General features: G+C 30.3%; 1 protein-coding gene and 1 long non-coding RNA gene across 4 annotated transcripts in view; one reads left to right on the top strand and one right to left on the bottom strand.

The window, feature by feature from the left end:
• LOC142319790 (uncharacterized) overlaps positions 1-9136 on the bottom strand; it is a 96591-nt gene extending 87455 nt beyond the window's left edge. The window contains exons 1-2 of one of the 3 annotated variants that reach the window (XM_075357477.1): positions 8983-9125; positions 6232-6434 (exon numbers count right to left, since the gene is read on the bottom strand). The gene's annotated coding sequence lies outside the window, so the exon portion shown is untranslated. Of the gene's footprint in view, positions 1-6231; positions 6435-8982 lie in introns of all 3 variants that reach the window. The other 2 variants (XM_075357475.1, XM_075357476.1) reach the window with 2 other exon arrangements.
• The window catches only part of LOC142319791 (uncharacterized), a 43290-nt gene that overhangs the window by 9707 nt on the left and 11354 nt on the right, over positions 1-22229 (top strand). The gene's annotated exons all lie outside the window — the stretch shown is intronic.

Here is a 22229-nt window from a genome sequence, read left to right on the forward strand (position 1 = left end):
TACAATCTCGAAATATTTTTAAATATCGAGTAATAGAATTCGAGTCAGATTTGAACCCTTTTGTCAAATGACGTTTTTAGTATAAAAATTATGCAGTATTGAAATTATATCGAGGAAAAAATCAAATTTCTTAGTAAAACATTTTGTTTCCTAGTCGTTCTCCCCTTCATCAAATTATTTTTATATATATATATATATATATATATATATACATATGTGTGTGTGTAGATATAGATCTATTACAAAAAAGCTGTAATGAGGATTACTTGAAATTATAAAAAAAGATAAAAAAGCAATCATGAACCCCTCAAAAAGAAAATATGTTTCTTCAATTAAAAATTTACATACGCTTACATTCAAATAGTTTTAAAAATTACATTTTCTTGGTTAGCGATTCTTGTCTGATAAAAGTTTTACCTTAATTCTTGCCAGTTTGGTAAAATTAAGCCAGATTGTAGATCTAAATAAAAGAGTAAATGCTATGTTTTCTTTTCTTTATGAAATCTGAAGTGAAAAATCGAAAGAAATTGGTTTGAGAACTGTATTTTTAGTAGTCTCTGAGAAATCACTGGTTAAAAGACAAACCATGTGTAAATCGCCCGCATTATATTATGCTTCCGTTACTGAACCGTTTCAAAAAAAAATTTAACATCGGTTGTTTATTTAAAAAACAATTAAATTATTTCATTCTACATAAACAATATTACTGTGTCGATAATTTTTAAATTATAAAAAAAAACCTCAATTTCCCGTATCCTGTTCACCGTGTAAACAAATACAAATAATTTTCATTAACGCCTTCTGAATTGTGAATTATTATATATTTAGTCGCTTAATTTAGTTATCTCGATATTATTTCATCTGTTTTTATATTTATGGACTTTAATCGAACCTAATTTTATTTTGTAATCGATAGTGAAATTTTTCATGCCGATCTGATTAAGTTTTTACCACGGTTTCCCTTGATCCATCCGCACAAATGCCGGGACAGTTCCTTTTTTTTTATTAATGAAATAGCGTATTTACGCGTTCCGGAGTATTATATACTCTTATATAATATATTATTCTACACTAATCGGAATAAAAAAAATTATTTATTAACTTAATTAAACCCCAAAAGAAAAATTTATAGAGGTATCTTTTACTTTCACGTCTCGATTGAAAGTAGATGAATAACTTTAGGCGACAGAACAATCAGATAGTGTAATGCGGTGGTGTGTGTATCTTTTATTTTATCGATAGTCGGTTTGATTCACGGTAAGGGTGTGACATTTTTTATCATATGATCCTCATCATCTATATCGATTCGCTATAAATGTTGAATATCTCTCTAGAGAAACTGAATTTGAACCGCAGTTCTGCTATCTCAAACATTAGACGTAATAACAACTTCCTGATAGCCGTCCACGATGACTGAATCGGTCGCTGTTACCATCTATCTATACGATGTTTATCGTTCATTTATTATTTATTTTTTTCGATCGATGAATTAATTCACCGCAGAAGCTTACAAAGACACTTCTAAAGCGAGAACGTGAAAATGGAATTTTTAGCGTATGAAGAATACCGTGTCTGGCCGAGATTAGAACCCGGTACTCTGAATGAACGGCCGAGACGCTACCGCTCGGCTACGGAAATCGAGTAATTAATTTTATTTTTCACTTTTAAGTCGGTTCAGCTATTAACTACGTTTTGATTGTTTTGTTATACGTTTACCATAACTAGGCGCCAATTCAACCCACGACTTTTAGTGTAACAGTGGGAGCAGTTCTTTTTCCGTTGTTACAACCTTCATTCGTTTTATTTATTTAATTTTAAATATTTAGCGATATTTGATATGAAATTTCTATGCGCACGCGTGCGATTGTTTTAACGTGTACTTTTATATTAATAATAAAGTCACCTGATTTGTCAGAAATGGAACATTAAATAAACGGTAACTATCAGTTACCGTTAACTAGCATAGATGTCGCTCGGATTTCAGTTCCCCGGTGAAATAAGTCATACTGAAATTTTTAAGGCGTTATATGTATAAGGGGTAAAATTGATGGTTTCTTATGTTTTTTGACCCGAAAAATAGAATAATAAAACCCAGAACTATCATCCCTTATTTTCACGATATCCAGCGTAGAACAGAAAAGTTCAGTAACGAAAAACGTTTTTTTAGGTTTGAAGTAGAATAACTTTGTTAAACAAACTTGTAGAGAGTTTAATTCTGAGAAAATCGTTGTAATATACTGTATGGAGAAAAAAACTTTAAGGATTTGTAAAAGTAAAAACAACCGTTTTCTTTTTTTTATTTAGTAAAATATGTTTAACCTTTGAAAAATTAAAATAATTTTAATTCACTTTTTAAAAAAAATACTCACTGTGGTTTATATTTTTTTAAATTTAAAATAAACGTTGGAAAATTCCACCGTTAACATCGATGCACTTTTCAACTCGTTTCCTTGCGTTCCTTGATGAGGGGCAACAGCACTGAGAATGCAAGCGATCAGTTCGTCACGTGCGTCTACTCTTTACTTGTACACCTCTCATTTCATCCGTTCCCGTAAACAATAATCTAAGGGATTTAAGGTTCAGCTATCTACTCGGACAATTTACCAGCCCTCTACGTCCAGTCGTAGAGGGCTGGACGTAGAGTTTACGTAAATACCGGTACATTTTTCATCTAAAAACCGTCTTACTTTATTCGGCAAACGTGTCGGTATTCCATCAAGTCGATAATACATTTCGATTTGTTTCTACGATGACAAATTTTCAAGCAAAAAAATACATCGTTTAAAAATTTCTCCCCGTGACACGTTTTAGTAAGAAAGGGCCTAATTTGTTGCCGATCGTGCCGCATCAAACGTTCACCGAAAATTACGGCTGGAAATTTGATCCGACTGGAGCGTGTGGTTTTCTTCACACCACCTATGTGAATTTCACGTGTTGTTTACGCCGTTACGGGTACAAGTAGCTTCGTCCAAAAATAGTACGAACGAGATTTAAAAGTAATTATGTTAACCCGCTGAAAAAACCCGTCCGGCACAATCACCAAGCTTGAGGTGTTTTAGTTTCTGGACGTGACAAGGATTCAGTCCTTGAGCGTGTAATGTCCTCCGTACTGTACTTTGTAGAATGTTGAGTAACGTAGAAATTCTTCGCGTGAACGTTTTGGAACTAAACTGTACTACTTGAAGAAATTTTTCTTTTCATCGGCTTGTACCGGTTGGCGTTCAAATGAAACACGAGTGCTGTGAAGTGTGCTATTCTCACGAAGATTATTAAATTCTACAAATAAATTTGTTGTTTGCCATCTAAATTTATTACGCTAAAAAGTTGTTTTTAATTTTCATAAATTCATTCGCTGTTTTCTGTTAAATTTTGTTCCGTTTTGTTTTTAATAATAAAAGTTGATATTTTTTTGTTTTTCGTAACTTCATTTCATCAATTTTCTCAAAATTAAGTTCTCTACATGTTTTCTTAATAAAATTTACGCATTTTTCAGTCGTTTAACAAAATTATTGTACTTCAAACCTAAAAAAACGTGTTTTTCGTCACTGAATTTTTCTGTTTTACGGCGGTTATCGTAAAATCTATGGGAGATACAATATTGGGACCTGCTTTATTCGAGTTTTCAGGTGAAAATCATAAGAACCCGTCAAGTTTACTCCTTTTATGACCCCCTTAAAAATTAAGACGTTTCGGTTAATCTGTTTTGCTTAGTTTTTACACGATAAGGTTTCCGAGATTTAAGTCGTGAAGAATCTTACAAGATGTGTACTTTACACGATCTTGGTGCGATAATTTACCCTATAGATTTTTTCGGACCGGCAGATATTGTTTTTTGAATACGGGCTATGGCCTACGGAGTCCTGACGAAAGGTCGCCTATTTCGTTTTTTAGTTTGAAACGGACTCCGTTGTGCGCCGTTTTTTAACCGAATCGTGTACTACTACTATTTATCGGGATACTGACGTTCGAAAACTTAGCGAAAATATTTTACGTTTCTCTTGAAAGGATCCAAAGCTTCCTCGATAGCAGCCCTTTCCTCGATGGAATACTGTATTTTAGAATAAACATAATCGTAAAGAACGAAACTATATCGCACTGTAGCTGGAACAGTTTACAACCGACAAAAATAGACTATTAGTAATAGCAGTATTAAACGCGACGCTAAAATAACTGCAGTTCGAGCTGATTAGGTTTGATTTTAAGTCGCTCGCCCGGTATTACAATATTGAAAAAGCTGCTTCAGAAGACCTTGTATTTTTCTCAAAAGTCTGTATAAGTGTATATTTATTTATACATCTATTCAAATATTAATCCTTTAGGCCTTTTTTTTTAAAAACTTGCTTAAATCAAAATATGAATTTATATAGCAATATGTGAATTTTTGTTTTGTACCGGTAAATGATTCGTGTGATTTAGTAAATTAAAAATTCTGATGTATCCCCACATCTACATTTACGAACGGTAACATTTGTTAAGAAGTAAACGTATTTAATATTTAATAAAAATTAAAAATTGTAATTATGTAGTAACGTATTTCTTCATTTGCGCGCGCGGGTGTGCGTGCGTGCGAACTCTTGCATTACTGATAAAGACATATACACATATAGTTTTATCAAGCTGTAACATTAGATTTTATTAAATAATAGAAAGCTTCATCAACAACCTCTTGTAAATAAATTTGTACCTTCAAAACTAGATTGAACTAACATACAATCTAGTTTTGAAGGTACAAATTTATTTACTGTAATACATAATTTGTGCTAGATTTAAAAAAATTCAGATTATAATAAAAGCGAAGTGTTTAAAAAAAATTAAATATAAATAAAATAAATGTAATAAGTAAATTTTTTATAATAATAAATGCTTTAATAGAAAAACAATACTTCGATAGGCAATGATAAAAAATAAAACAATAATTTAATAAAATTGTATCGTTCATACGCTGTGAGAGGTAATTATTTTTTGTTTAATTTTTTTGGGATGACGCATAAGTAAAACCAACTGTCAGTCTGACTAATGCGTAGACAGGAGCGGGGAGAGGGGTGGTCAAACAATGCAGGTGGCTAACTTCACTCTGATTGGCTACCCTCGGACAGTACTGGTCACGCGATGGTACAACAATTCAAATACAACCGTAAATGTGCGTACGTGTGTGTGTATTTCTGTCGAATAACAAAGTTAATATCCCTATTATATTTCTTATATAGACGTTCGATATAATTAAATTAAATCAAGATTTGTCGATTATTTTATATCTCTATTATTACATTTTATTTAAAATAATAATTAATCTCCCTTAATTTTAATAATTTTTTTAAAAATATTACGATTAAATTTATCAGTTTTGTAAAGTAATTTACAAAAAAAAAAATTCTAATATTACATAATAACAGATAAAATTTTTCCAGTTTTATTTACAATTCGACCTAGTTATCTTTATTAATGGTATTCCTAACACGTATTAATACCTAATACATTTTTCTATTTATTTATTTATACGGGCAATAGACCGACATTCAGTTCGTCACTTACTTTTATTTCAAATTTTAATAAAGCGTATAAAAAAGCCAATTCTGACCGAAATTTGAACACAGAACTTTCTGTCTACCTGTAATTCTGGTATCTTTTGCCAATGTTTTCATTACTATTATTTTTGTTTTTACTTTCTATTCTCTTAAATACAAGTTTAAAATTGTAATTTATCACCGATAAATTTCAAGCATTTTAAAATACGAAATTTAATATTCCAGAAACGAATAAAAGTGAAATACAAAATACCGTAAGAATTTGGTACGAAATTATATACTTATTTAGAGAATACGATTATCAAAATAAGAGTCGCTCTTGGAAAGTAATAAAACATCACAATCACTATCATCACCCCGTCTCTTAAACCTCACTCTGTCCCAGACAGCGCGAAAATTCTCTAACATTCTCTCTGTGGGTGCGTGTGAGCGCGTTTTTACACATTAACCGTACTTTGCTTAACCCACGAGTACGGTACGTTTAGATTGTGCATTTGGTTAATTATTTATTTGGTTATTTGGCATTTTATTTGGTTAATTATTTATCGGCCGATTAACCTAAAATTTATAAACAAGCGTGTAACTTTTGTTTATTTTTGGGGGATACTATGTAGCCGGTGTTATAAATAGAAAATGCAGTACGTGAAAACAAAAATAATAACACTTATTTTAAGCTATATTAAAATAATATTAATATAAAACTTACCTCGATTAATAATGAAGGTCATTAAACACCAAAACAAAATAAACAACGTATAAGAAATAGTTAAACAAGAATGACCGCAGACACGAGGATCCAAATTGAACTGCATATCAAAGCGCCATGTGTAATGTCGCTAGATTCCATAAGCTTTCGTTCTCTGCCACGCACGTTATTTCTCTGTCGCTTCAAACAACGTCCGAACAAATCTGCAAAATAAATTATGAAAATTGGCGCGCCAACTAAAATGTATTACCTACACTGTACTGTTTCTCCTCTCATAATAACAACCGACAGTATAGCATTAATGTTTTACAGATTTGAAAACTTTTAATTTGACAAAATAATAACTGAAACCAAATTTTCGCTTAAACCTATGTATACAAAGTTAACAAAGGAACGTAACCAACGTTAAACTGTAATGTTAAGGTTTTCAGTTATTTCCTTTTATTCGAACCCGGGACCTCCGGATAAAAGGCCCCGCAATTAGTCGAAAAATGTTTGAGATATGGAGGTCCGAATAATCGACGTTTTAACAAACATTAATCTCAGATTATATTTAATTTGAATCACAATTTTGTAACAAGAAAATCTCTGATAATTCGAGTACTTAAACAAGCAATAGTTTATGTAAATTTTACAGATAAATAAAATATATAAGTCCGGTTAAACGAGAGCCGGATGTATAAAATCAGTGATTATTTTACTAATTGTATTATAACAACATAAAAAAATTAAAATAAACAAAAAAGTTATCAAGTATGATTTTTTAACACTAATACATAAACGATAAATATCAAAGTTCATTGACCTTATTGTCAAACAAAGAATTTAACACGATTTTTTTTTTTTAATATATAAATATAAATAATAGTAAAATAATAATATGATTAATTATTAAATTAAAAAAAAAAATAAATAATAAAAATTTTACAAAAATATTAAAAATTATTTTTTTCATTCATCTTCCTTACTGGTTAGCTTGGATGATGTATTTATTCTATGTAAAAGTGTTGAATAACTCAAACGCAACGCAGTGAATTACCTCATGCCGATCTTGGCTGCCAAAGGGTGAGGGGGGAAGGAAAACTCAGGTTAATTGGCAACATGGCACCTGTTGTAGTCACAATGTTAGAGCTGCGATTATATACCACTCCGTATTAAGAATAGTATTAGAAGAGAAGAGAAGTAAGAGAGAGAGAGAGAGACCCTCTGTCTCGCTTCCTCTCCATCATTGATCCCCCTACCAAACCCTCTCTCAATTTCTCTCCATCACCCTCGCTCTCTCACACTACCCGCTCTGTCTCTCACTCGACCCCTCCGTCAATCTCTCTCGCTGTATGCGGTGGGCTACTTAAACATGTTTGTATTTTTTCAATTTTCTCACTCAAAGTGCATTTTTACAAAAACTTTGTAATAAAAAAATTGACCGTTAAGGTTTTCGACACTTTTTAAATTTATTAATGCCTTTCCGTTCGTGAAAAAGCTTTAAAAAATTTCTCGTTGGAATTATAACAAATAAACGGTAACTGTAAATGAAAAATTTACGTAAAATTTAACCTCTGATCCAAAGATTTTTCCCGACGAGAAGAAAAGTTACAACGTCGTTTGTAGTAATAAAAAATTACGCGTATAGAATTTTATTTCGAAAATACGAGTACATCGTTAAATTATGTTACTTCAATTTTTTTTTAATTTCAGTGCTCCTTTGATCAGCAAATAAACATAGTTTTTTTGTAATTTCTTTATTTTGCGTCGTTTATAATTGTACGTAAATAATTAGATGAACTGTAACCGATAAGGAATGCCAAACGATGCCGAGATTCGAACCTAGGAATATCGGTATATCAGTCGCTTAATTTATCAACCGATCTATCTAAGGAGGGTCGTTATATCTTTCTTAAAAATAGTTTTCCTCTAAAAGAACGATCGACTATACATTTTCAACAATGTTGTGATTTTTTTTAATTTAGCTTAAAAAATATAAGGTAAACACGGGAAATGTTAAATATAAAAATCTGTAATGAACTATTTGTTGTATATATCTCGTTGTACTGTTTACGAATAATTTCTGCTTTAAATAATATGTATGCATAATTATTAAGATTATACAGAGTCCTTACTGGGTGTCGAACTCATATTATAAAATATTGGTTGCCTTCTACAAACTCACTACCTATGTTTTTTTCCTTTCTTACTTATATTATTAAATATATATATGTTAAATAAAAACTACGCCGATAAATTTATTAAAACGATTATTTGTTACTTTCTTTCCTATCAAAAAATAGTTTCTTCAAATTTTTGTGTTATTCCCGAGTATTATTCATTTATTTGAATATTTAACGATATTAATTGAGATCGGTGAACAAACGGTAAGCTATTTAGGTGTCGAACCCAGGACTCTAGTAAATCGGTATATTCTTTATAACGATACAGATGCGAATTATTTTCTTAGCTTCATTCTCGTTACCCGACTTAAAACATAATATATTTAACACGAAATACATCTAATATATTACTCACGAAATACTCTTACAAACATATAACTTGTTTATTTTTTCGATACTGTTTAGCCGCTATTAAGAGATAAATAAACAAATTTATTATTATTAAATTTATTTTGTAAAAATAGACGAGAGTAAATTGGGTTCTAACATTTTTAATCTAATAAATAATTTGAGTAACACATACACAGAATAAAACAACTGCCAATAATAATTGGCCAATAATATTAAAAAAATAAATACAACTCACCTTAATCAGTAATAAGAAATATCTCAGTAAAAAGATGTAAATTGGATGACGTCAATGTTAACTGGAAGCATTACGTATTCAGTCGGCTATCTACCGATAATTCCCGCCAATAACTAACCACAAAACAAAGCATCTCGGTGAATTTCTTTAGTTAGACTCATCTTCCCCCCACTACGGAATCGACGTCATCGAAAGACATCCGCTAGTTTAACAACAAAATTATTATATCTAAAATTTGGTTCGCAAACTGTCATCACCATCAATTTTTTTCAACATTAGAGCATCCATTACATGTCGTCTAATATTAAATTGTTTTTAAAATTGACTATCGGTCTTGACCAACTTATAATTAGATAAAATATTAAAGAGAATAAATTTTCGCTTAAAACTATAAATGGACATATTACAACAACAGCCAACCGTACACAAAGGGGTTATAACGAGATTTTTACTTATTATTTAAATACGTATAATCAATTTATATACGTAATCAAGCTCAATATATAGTACATCCGGGCGATGACAACGTTCAACCGTTTTTCGTCCTCAAAAAAAAAAAAAAAAAAATATATATATATATACTACATGTAAATACGGACCCCCACGCGCGCGCACATACAATTTTGTTATTAAGTGTTACTATATTTTTTTAAATATCAATCAGGAAATAAAAAAATTGTATTATTAATCTTTTCTTTTTTAGATGTAACATGATCTACATGCTATTAGAGAAGAGGTAGCGCCAAGCTACCTGCTAGACTAAAAGTTCCAGATTCGATCGATATCTGGAACTGCAGTTTTTTTTGAGAAGATGATCAAAAGATTTGCTTCTTTTTGAGAAGACGAACAGTCATCTTCTCAAAAAGAAAAATAACAGAACCGCATCTTTTACGATGTAGATTATAGAAACCACGAACAGTACGCAAGGAGGTAATGAATGATTAGTATTATCTCTAAATTTCACGGTTCGGCCAGTCTTTTTTTTTTTTTTGTCTTCAGTCATTTGACTGGTTTGATGCAGCTCTCCAAGATTCCCTATCTAGTGCTAGTCGTTTCATTTCAGTATACCCTCTACATCCTACATCCCCAACAATTTGTTTTACATACTCCAAACGTGGCCTGCCTACACAATTTTTTCCTTCCACCTGTCCTTCCAATATTAAAGCGACTATTCCAGGATGCCTTAGTATGTGGCCTATAAGTCTGTCTCTTCTTTTAACTATATTTTTCCAAACGCTTCTTTCTTCATCTATTTGCCGCAATACCTCTTCATTTGTCACTTTATCCACCCATCTGATTTTTAACATTCTCCTATAGCACCACATTTCAAAAGCTTCTAATCTTTTCTTCTCAGATACTCCGATTGTCCAAGTTTCACTTCCATATAAAGCGACACTCCAAACATACACTTTCAAAAATCTTTTCCTGACATTTAAATTAATTTTTGATGTAAACAAATTATATTTCTTACTGAAGGCTCGTTTAGCTTGTGCTATTCGGCATTTTATATCGCTCCTGCTTCGTCCATCTTTAGTAATTTTACTTCCCAAATAACAAAATTCTTCTACCTCCATAATCTTTTCTCCTCCTATTTTCACATTCAGCGGTCCATCTTTGTTATTTCTACTACATTTCATTACTTTTGTTTTGTTCTTGTTTATTTTCACGCGATAGTTTTTGCGTAGGACTTCATCTATGCCGTTCATTGTTTCTTCTAAATCCTTTTTACTCTCGGCTAGAATTACTATATCATCAGCAAATCGTAGCATCTTTATCTTTTCACCTTGTACTGTTACTCCGAATCTAAATTGTTCTTTAACATCCATTGAAATTCAGTTAAGAGAATGCGATTCTAATTGAAAATAAGAATTAAAGCAAACCAAATCGAATGTCTGTTAGAAATCAATCCTTTTCGTTTTTTTTGTGAAAAAATTATTAATTACATTTAAAAAATACATTTTTAAATATATTATATTAAAAAAAGTTTAAAAATATTTTAATATAAAAACATTAATTAGAAAATTAAAATTAATTATGCAGATTAATAAGAAAATAATAGTAAAAAAAACCTAACAGAATAAAATAAAAAGATGGGTTCTGAACTACGGATAGAGCGGAGAAAAAAATTTACTAACTGCGGTAACTTGTACGTGTTGGTGTAAGTAAAAGGGAGTGTACAGATAGAATCGATCAGGAAGCGTAATTGCTGTGACTGTATCCGACTATTTCGTCCTTCAACTTGGTTCGGCTACAATTAGTCAAAACAACTGCGTGTGTCAAAATATTTATTACGTTCATGAAAAATTATATTTGTTTATATTATTTATTAGCTTCTTCCATTATATACAGCGATGGAGTAAAAATAAAGAAAACTTAGATTGTAATATTATCTAATATTTTCTTTCTGATAACTTATTAATCTAATATAAGTAGTATTAACGAACGATAAACGTTGTCATGTACAATAAATGATATTTATTTCTTTCCGATCTAATGGTGTTTTTAAAACCGTATCAAATTTTGTTTACTTATACGTTATTTGTTTTCAGTATATATAGTAGTGTTTTACACGAATCTAAACGACCATTTAGAGAAGAATTCTACATGTAAATTAGGTAAGTTCTTTCAATAAAATATTATGTAATAAGCAAAATAGTACACAAATAATGTGATTAATTACAAAAGGTTAACTCATTAGCAGGAATTATGGGAATTTAATGAACGTTTCATCATTTGCAAATTTTGTTTGGCAAAAATGATTATTTTTAGCTTAGCGAAATATATTTTTATTCTTGTTATTTTAATTTAAATTAAATAAAATATATATACGTAGATTACTTTATAAAATAATTTGCTTTCAAGTAAGTACCGTTACACTAGAAAAGGGGTTGCTCATTTTTTTGTATACTAAATTTATTTTTATTTAAATGTGCTCTAATAATTGCTACTTATTATTTCGGATATCAATATTTTATTGAAGTTCTGTTTTTGTTTTAAAAAATTTACGTTTTACCTGTGTCTGCATTTGGTGATTAATAATTTAGCTATCTATTTTAGGAAGGTAAATTTCCTTTTATTGTCATCGTGAAATACTTTACAAATATTTTCACACTTTTCTTGAAATTTATATTGATGTGTTCTGCAGTTCGAAACGGTCGGTTTTTACGTTAGACGGTCAGATTTATTATTAATTTTTTTATTCGACAAAATTTAGCCAAAATTTTTGTTCTGACTTTTTTTTCACCGTGATAACTTACAAATTGTACAACATAATAAATGAAAACGACTTTTAAAATTCGCCTGTATGTGTTAGCTAAAAAACATAGCTAACGGTACATAAACGGGTAATTATGAGGCTTTCAATTATTTAATTTTATCTAATATTCAATTTATTATATATAATTACAACCGCGCACGTACACATAATGATTGCACGTATACAAAAGCACATTCGCGTGCTTGCTTTTATACTTTTTTTTTTGGTAAATATAATTAACAATAAAAAATGTAATGTTGCCGCTTCAGTGCCACAGAAAACGTGCTTTGCTTACTAAATCTTAAACCAAAGTGTTGGGTTCGATACCAGATTAGTATTTGAAAAATTTTCCACAACTAAACTGAACCGCAAATTATTATAGATTATAAAAAAGATTAACAAGTGGTATGTAAGGGGGTAATGATACGATTACACTAATTATAAATTTATCTAACTTAGCCGATTACAACGTTTACTGTAAGCAAATCTACAATACAAATACGCACGCGCCCAAACAAACACACACACAGTGAGAGAGAGATGAGATCTATTTATTTATTAATAATACTAAGATTAAGTAATGTGTGAACTAATCTACCTTCGTTTAGACATTTTAAGTTAGACTTTTTTCTTATATACCAATTAGCTGTCATATAGCACAACAAATTTTTTTTTTTTTTTTTTTTTTTTTTTTTAACTTAATTGTACGAAGTAAAGTAAGTATTGTGATCGCGAAAAATTTCGTTTTTCAAATTTCAACGGAAATATCCATCTTGAACGTTCCTGAATCCATTTTGAATAGTTTCGGCATGACGTCTTTACGTACGTATATATCTCGCATAACTTAATAACGATTAGCCGTAGCATGTTGAAATTTTGGATTTAAGACTGTTATAACATCTAGTTTTGCACCTCCCTTTTGATTGCAATCGACCGGGCTAAAAGTGTCCAAAACAGCCCAAAATCCAAAAAAATTTGGATCCTGGACTTTTTCTTAATCGCAATAATAAATCCTCATCGAGAGTTTTTCAACGATATAAGTGATAATTATTTTCATCGGTTCCAGAGTTATAGCCAAATAAAATTTTAATTAATGAATTAAATATTAAGAAAAATAGTACGCGATTAAATAATGCGATGGAGGGTATAATATAGTGGGTTAATATAGCGTTTATCAATCTTTCAGTATTTGCGACCCGATTTTCAATCATAATTTTCATCGCGCCCACTAACACACCCAACGCACACAGAGAGCAGACAGAGGCGACAGCTGGTAACGGCATCGCACACAGGTCAGAATTGTAATAATAAACAAGCTTGGGTTATGTTGTTTATAACACCATTCCCTGATTTGTTGACAAAACCTAGTCCGTTTAATGCGAAATCGGAAAAACCGTTGTTTTTTTTCGAACAACGTTGTGTCTGCGACCTTGACTAAAAACTGAACTAACAGCCTTCACTAAACATATACCTTATATTCTGTAATATAAATTCATATTTTGATAAATAATTAAACGAGTCAATAATATAAATTAAATTAAAAATTCCAACCGTGTCTAAGATTCGAACCCGGGACCTCCGGACGAAGCTTCTTACTTAGGAGGTCGGTCGGCAAACGGTTTAGTTGATGTTTGTTGATCTATTAAATAACATTATATTTTATGTTCTTATAAACATTAAAGAATTGCATAAATGTAGGAATGTAGGTTGTTTATAGCGTGTAACGCAACATTGTATTTATCTGGCCGTCTGTTACGTTATTTATTAGAAACATAAATAATCGATTTAATTATAAGTTTTACTGATTATTTTTTTTTATCCTTTAATGCTTTATTTCAAAGTAAGTTTATAACAATCATATTAAAAACTGGCCGATCAGTCGATTGTTAACTTTGAAAAAAGCTGCGCTCGGGTTTGATTCTATTATTCCTCGCTCGTTAAACTACACGTGTAGGATATTTCGAGGTCGTATTGTAAATAAAACAGGAGAAATTTGATCTGTTATAATTTATTGTTAAATTTTTTTTTTACTTTACAAAACGAATATACTTTATCGTAATATTTTTAATGTATTTATTAAAATTAAAGGAAATTAATTATTATTTTAAATCGATATAAAATAATGGACTAATCTTGATTTAATTTAATTATATCGAACGTCTATATAAGAAATAGTGATTGCTATTAACTTTGTTACTCGTTTAGAAGTGATGACCGTTACGTTAACGGTTGTATTTGAATTGTGGCGTGATCAGTACTGTCCGACGGTAGCCAATCAGACGCGAAGGAAGACAGCTGGCCGTTCTGTTGTTCGTGTTTAACAGAGGGACAGCGCGACAGAGGCGCAGCGGGTCAGTGAGGGGGGTGATTCCCCTCACTATCTCACTCCACCCTCCCTTAGTAACCGACTGACAATTCTTTTCTTTTGACGCATCATCAAAAAAATTAAACGAAAAAATAATTATCTGTAAAATTCGTCTTTGTAAAATAGACCGATAGAATTGTATAAATTATATTTGTCATCGACTATTGAACTATTTTGTTTTTTTATTTATTAGTATAAAAAAATATTTTATTACATTTATTTATAAACATTTTGTTTTAATCGCAATCTGGATTTTTTAAAATGTATTTTAATAATATATCGCAAGCGATGTATTTACAATAAATTAAATAAAACTGTACCTTCAAAACTAGATTAAATTAATATACCGACGGTACAGGAGGGGTTGATAAAGCTTTTTATTTAATTTAATCAAATCTAATGTTCAGTCTTGATAGAACTACATGTGTACAACATAGGTTCATCAGTAATACAAGAATTCACACGTACATGGACGCTTGCAAAGGGAAAATCGCTTGTTAATCTGTTACCAGTTAATTACAATTTTCGCTTTTTAATTTTTATTAAAATAATAAATAGCATTTACTTCTTAGCAAATTTTATACATTCATAAATATAAATGCACGGAAACATGAGAATTTATAATTTACGAAATAATTTACACGAATCATATTTACCGGTACAAAACGAAGTTCTGATAGTCTATTTTAGTATATGTATTTTTTTTACTTTTTCAAGTAATCACAAAACATATAATAGTATAAATTACGTTTATGTATACCCTATCATCGTTAGCGTTTAATAAAATACTTCAAAGCAACACAGTGTGATTTAACCCACTGTAAATGAAATCGGGTTATTATTCTGATGAAACTTTATTATCTAATTAGACGGTCCAAACATTTTACATTATGTATAACAGAAATTTTACTATATATGACAATTATATTTATATTTATATATTTCTTACTGAGAAGTGGATCACGCAAACTTTATCCGTATTTAAAAAAGTTAGGATTTGCACGGCGTGTCGGTAATTTTATGTAAGAATTCAGTTTCCACGAGATGGTTTACAAAGGTTTATTCTGTTGTTTTTGTTTGTTGAACTGTCCAACTTTCTTGATACAGTGAAATGTAGAACAGACTACAATTTAATTGTATACTCAAATTTGTGACGGCATATATTTAAGTAGGTTTTCAAACAGTGACAGTTATTTTCAATAGTAATATCTGTAATATCACTAAACAAACGTTCAAAGTTTTGAAAAAAAGTTGTTTTTTTTTTTACAGAAGTATACTTCTGTAAACTATGTTTGGAAAAATTCATTCTGTTCTTCGATAAACGGTAAAATTAATATTTTTTCACGTTTCGGGGCCGGCGGTAGGCAAGGTAGGCGATGCCTACGGCGGCAAAGCCGCCTGAATTAGAGCGTAAAAAAAAATAACTACCCACAAAAATATATTTCGATTACTTCAATGTAGAAAATAATATTATTTACTATTTATTAGTAGTTTTGTTTATTTTTTTAAAAGTATATTTAAATCATCTCTGAAAATAGTAGGTACTAGTTTTAGTTGTCGTTAACTCGTTAAAAATGTAATTTTTTGTTTCAATAAAACAATTTTACGTAAATCTGTATTATTATTATTGTCTTAATTCAACTATATGTCATTTTTCTGGTTAACATAGTTCTTTTATAATTCTGTTTTTTTTTTAATTTTAAACTTTTTTTGAAGCTTGGCAGGAGCGAGATTTTTGGGGTTTGCCTACGGCGGTAAAAACGCTAGGGCTAGCCTTGCGTGCTTATCTGTTTTAATTTGACGCGTTAACTTTATTCTCATATAAAATGGAAAAGTAATAATTCAAAATTAATCGAGATAAAAGCTAATTAATTAATAAAAAAAGAAAATTTATATTTCAAAAGTCGATATTTTAACGCGCCAACAGGAATCGTTTACACCGCTTCTGAGGTCGTTATCGCAAGATCTGACTGACGAACACTGTTAAAAAATTTAGTATCTATAATTAAAACTCGAAATCTCTGGTTAAAAGGCAGTCTTGCTACCATACCATCAGGAAAATTAGCGTGATATTATTTCTTCAAAGAAAGATATCCAATAAATCATGTATATATCTCCCTTTTTACTTTCCCGTCTAGATAGCGCTATAGGTATAGAAGGGAAAGTATTGTAATCGGTCCAATTTGGGCATATGTGGTTTTCACCGGATCATGACGTTTTAACACCTTCTTCTTCTTCTTTTTCCTGTTTAGCCTCCGGTAACTACCGTTTATATAATACTTCAGAGGATGAATGAGGATGATATGTATGAGTGTAAATGAACTGTATTCTTGTACAGTCTCAGTTCGACCATTCCTGAGATGTGTGGTTAATTAAAATCCAACCACAAAAGGACACCGGTATCCACTATCTAGTATTCAAATCCGTGAAAAATAGCTGGCTTTACTAGCACTTGAACGCTGGAACTCTCGACTTCCAAATCAGCTGATTTGGGAAGGCGCGTTCACCACTAGACCAACCCGGTGGGTTGACGTTTTGACACCTAAGAAACCTAAAAGAACGGATGGAAATTTTTCGTATGTTAAGGTTCATAGTGTGTGTGTGTTTGGGGTTGGCCTCTAAATCACTTTATATCTCAAGAACTACTGAACCGATTTTGACCAAACGTGGTCAGATTACTTTTATATATGGAGCATTGATGTCATTACATTTTCAGCGTAAAAGGTCAGCGGGATGAGTCTCTAGAACAAGTTTGCCCTCAATATCTCCAGATTCTGTCTAATCACAGGCGATTTTGTCACTTTATAGGGAATTTCGCCATATTTTTCTTAGGCGATTTGTTAACGATTAAAAAATAACAATAATTGCAAAATCGAACCCCCACCCCCAAAAAGACGATTGTTTTTAAATTCCCGTAGAAAAAAGTCTAGGAGTGTCAAATACGGGTTTCTCGCAGGCCAAAGCATTAGACCGGCTCGACCGACTCAACGATCAGGAAATCTTTCATCGAAAGGCCCCGTCGAACGCCTAGGCTAAAATGCGAGAGTGCACCTTCTTGTTGAAACATTTCAGCAAGTTTACTTTCTTGTTCAATTCGGTCGACTTCCGGGTAAACGTACATTTGTAGCACGGCTAAATAAATATTGCCTGTATTATAATGCGTATGATATACTTATACTGTGCTCATGAAAAGATAATAGGTCTATCGTAAAATTATTATTTAATTTGATACTAATTTACAATACTAGAATTAACAATAAATAAAAACAATTAATATTTAATCAAATTGAACATAAAGTGGAGGACATGAAAACAGACACAAAATTACAACTTCAATTATCTGTCATAACTCGGCTATTTTTAACCGATTTAAAAATAATAAAAGGCTTAATAACATACATTTTGATAAAACCTTATATTTATATAACGGATCAAAAAATTAACATTTTTTGATTTTGTAACATTTTGTAATTTGTTAAGGTATTTTAAGTCCTGATTTTTTGCTAATTTTAAAACTTTTATTACCAAGACTTTTTATACCAAATAATGATGTGATTCTTCTATCTCAACTTGAGATATAAATTTTTTTATAAAGTAACAAAATGACAGATGGGGAAGAACAAAGAAGAAATTGCAATTTTTCCTATGGATATTTTTTGTTTAGTTTTTAAAGTAGAATCCAAAAGTATAGCCAGCTCACGATTTTATAAACATTCTGTATAAATTTATGTAAACAGTAAATCACAATTCCTGGTTAAACCAATTTCTAACATCACTTATTGGAATTACATTATATCTTGTATTTTCATTATTCTCTTTCATCTTAAAGTAAAATTATTATGGAATATTCTTTTGTTCTAAATAAAAAACAGAAGTTTCAAAATTAAGAAGAAAATTTGACTCATAGTAATGTTGAAAACGGGTTATAGAGTAAGGTTTTATTCATGAGGACTTAAAATTTAAAGAACTTTGTCTTCTTTCGGTTGCACGTGGCACCTGATGATTCAGCGGCTCCATACAGTTCACGCAGCTCCTTTGAGATGCACTCAGCTCCTGTCAGCATCACTCGGCTCTTTACAGGTTACACGGCTCCTGACGATTCAGCGGTTCCGTACACAGTATATAAGCAATCTCCTCACTTCATTCAGTCCTATTACAAGTCTCTAAGGACTCATCTAGTCTTCTCTCACTGATTACATTTATTAATACAATAAACTTACATAAAGATTTATAAGTTATTAATGTTATACATATGAATTATATTTCCAATTACAATAAAATAATTATAATTACAAAAACTCAAGAATAATTTTATTAAAACAAACATCTCTACTTTTCGATTTACATTTTTATTGGTCCTCCGACTGCAGGTATATATAAATCTACAATTTGAAGAAATGTTATTCAAGAATCTTCAGTTCAAAAATCTACGATTCACGGTGTCTTAATTTTACAACATCATTTATGTACGATCTTTCTTAATTTATTTCATATTTAATTTACATTATCGATAATTTATATTAATTTAAATCACTATTATAGAAAAGGAACAATTAATTAAACAAGGAGGATCAATAAAAGCCTCTAACTAGAATTGCCACATTTACTGACAAATTTGATCCATCACAAGGTGATAGTCATGCCTTGTAAATTAAATTAAGGAATCTTCTTTATTTACAATGCAAATATGGCCTCATTCAATGAAAACTTGAATTAGATTATGACAATGATGTTTTATCATTGCATCATGAACAGGTCAAAGAAAACTAGTGTACTATATAGAATGCAAATTGCAACATTTAATGAATAATATTAATCAAAAACCATCTAATCAAGAAGTTAGTACAAATACATCATTTAAACAAACTCAATTACAACCTATAAATATAGCAATATTTAAAGGTAATGTCTTAGAATGGCAGTATTATATTAATATATCTTGTATTTATTAATTTAATACATAATAGACATGATTTAACTAACAATAAAAAATGACACTATTTACATTCTTTAAAATATTTGCTCTAGAATTATTAAAGGTGCGGTTTGACAATAAATATGTAGTAGGTTTTCATAATGCTGAACGCATTTTAAAATCAGGTTCTGTAAAAAAAAAATCTGTAGATACTTTCTCCGATTTTATTAATGAAATATCCGCAAACGTGAACTCACTTAAAGCGATGAAACTTCCTATTAATACATATTAATTTATCGTGGTTCAGTTTTTAACATCTAAATTGGATCATAACACCTCAAGATTATGTAAAGAAAGGTTGTCAAATGAGAGGTTTCCCACCTTTACAGACTTCATTGAATTTCTTTATTCTAGATGATAACTTTTAGAAAATATTAATTTATCCATTTCAAACACGCAAGTGAATACAACGTCATAAAATACAACCAGATCTTTAACCAAATGTTTTAATTTAAATCCTAATGAACAATACAAAATTCATAATGTTAGTTATTATGTAAAATCCAATTTGTATCGATGTTCATTTTGTTAATCAAATCATTACTTATATCAATGTAAAGAATTTTTAAATTTGTTCATAGATAATTGTAAAAAGTTTTTGGCAAATAATTGCTGTTTAATTGTTTATGTAAAAGTCATTGTATTAATCAATGTTGTTCAAAGAGTCTGTAAGATTTGTGATAAGAAACACAATACGCTTGTTCTTATGGATAAAATTAGCATTCTAAGGTTGATGGCAATAAACTTGAAAGTATAACTTATTGTTTGTTTAAAAATCAGTCAAATGAAAATGTAATTCTGTCAACAGCTGTATGTAATACTACTGATATACGTGGTAATACGTTTTCATGTAGATTACTGTTAGATTCTGGTTCGCAAGCAAATTTTTTTCATTTAGCTTTGCCCGCAAATTAGATCTTAAACTTAATAAAAATAATTACTCATTTCAGGCATAAATAATTTATTAGTTCAATCCAAATACAGTGTTACACTCAGATTATAGAAACATTTTGTTCAAGTAAAATGCGTTGTTTTACCAGATATTACTGACAGCCTCCCTTCATATGCATTTGACATTTCTCACTTCAAATTACCTCATAATATATTTCTGGCTGATCCCAATTTCAAAATACCAAATAACATTGACGTACTAATTGGAAATGAATTCTACTTGAGTCTTATTCTTCCTCGGAAATTCATTTGTAATTTCAGATATCCTATTATACAGGAAACTAAATTAGGATATATAATTAATGGTCGTCTTCCTAATAACAGTGTGGGCAACAATAATGTTGCATCTTTTCTTGTACATAACACTCATAAAAAATTTATGTTGATGATCTACTATACTCAAGAATTTCTGTGAACTTTACTTTACTTTATGGGAAGAAATTAATACTGATGCTTCACTTCAGGAAATGAAACCTTAACATGTTAAAAACATTTTCAAACCAATACTATTCGAAATAATCACAGCAAATTTGTTGTGTCATTACCATGCAAGGCTAATAACATTCAACTAGGTGATTCCTTTGTCAACGCTAAAAATAGATTTTTATCTTTGGAAAGAACACTAAACAACAATTCCAACCTTAAATAAGACTGTTCCGCTTTCATAAAGCTCAACTACTAAAATTTGAGTTGTCTTTGGCAGTTCAGCGAAAACCACTAACAGTTTATCCCTCAACGATACTCTCTTAGTTAGACCTGTAGTTCAATAAAACTTAATTTCCATATTGCTTAGATTCAAAATCAATAAGTACATCATTACTTCTAACATAGCTAAAATGTATCGTCAGATATTAGTTAAATCTAGCGATTCCAATTTACAATGTATACTTTGGCGTGATTCTCCAGATCAGGAGATAAAACACTTCTCATTATGTGTGGTAACAGTATGGAACCAGGCTTCATATTTGTCCACACGGTATTTAATTAAAATGAATCTCCACTTGTATGCAAGTCCATTCAAAAAGATTTTTATGTTGATGATCTAATAACAGGTTCAGACAACTTTGAAGAAGTTATTCAGTTAAAAATTGATATTTCTAAATTATTCAACAATATAGTTTTCCACTCCATAAATGGTTTTCAAACAATAATGTCATTTCTTCTTTTGAAAACAATACTTCCTTTCCTTTAAATCAAAAAAAGAACTTATGTACTTTAGGAGTTCTATGGAATAATTCCTCAGATAAGCTACCAAACGTTCATGCTAATGGTTTTAAAGAGTAGCATTTGATTAAATCCATTAAAATAGGTCATTTCATGAAATCCAACATTGGTAGTAGAATTGTTTCTATTGAAATACATGGGATTCTCTGATGTCTCTATAAAGGGCAGTAGCTGTAGTAACTGTATACACTATTAATACAATTTCCTCTAATTTACTGTGTTCCAACTCAAAACAGGCACCCTTAAAACAAATTACACTCCCAAGATTTGAAAAATCAGCCAACCAAAAAGATACTGCTTTTTTCTGATGCATAGCTTACACATGCAACGATTTAAAATATTTATCATTTAAATATAATATTTTTCGTTTATTTAATTCAATGATTCCAACTAAAGCGCGCGCACATACTGTATTTCATTCATGTGGGTGTTGGGTACTAGCGGCCACTTTAAATATTCATTTATTTAATTATAAT

This window comes from Lycorma delicatula, chromosome 2, assembly GCF_047948215.1.
Source record: "Lycorma delicatula isolate Av1 chromosome 2, ASM4794821v1, whole genome shotgun sequence".
NCBI lineage: Eukaryota > Metazoa > Arthropoda > Insecta > Hemiptera > Fulgoridae > Lycorma > Lycorma delicatula.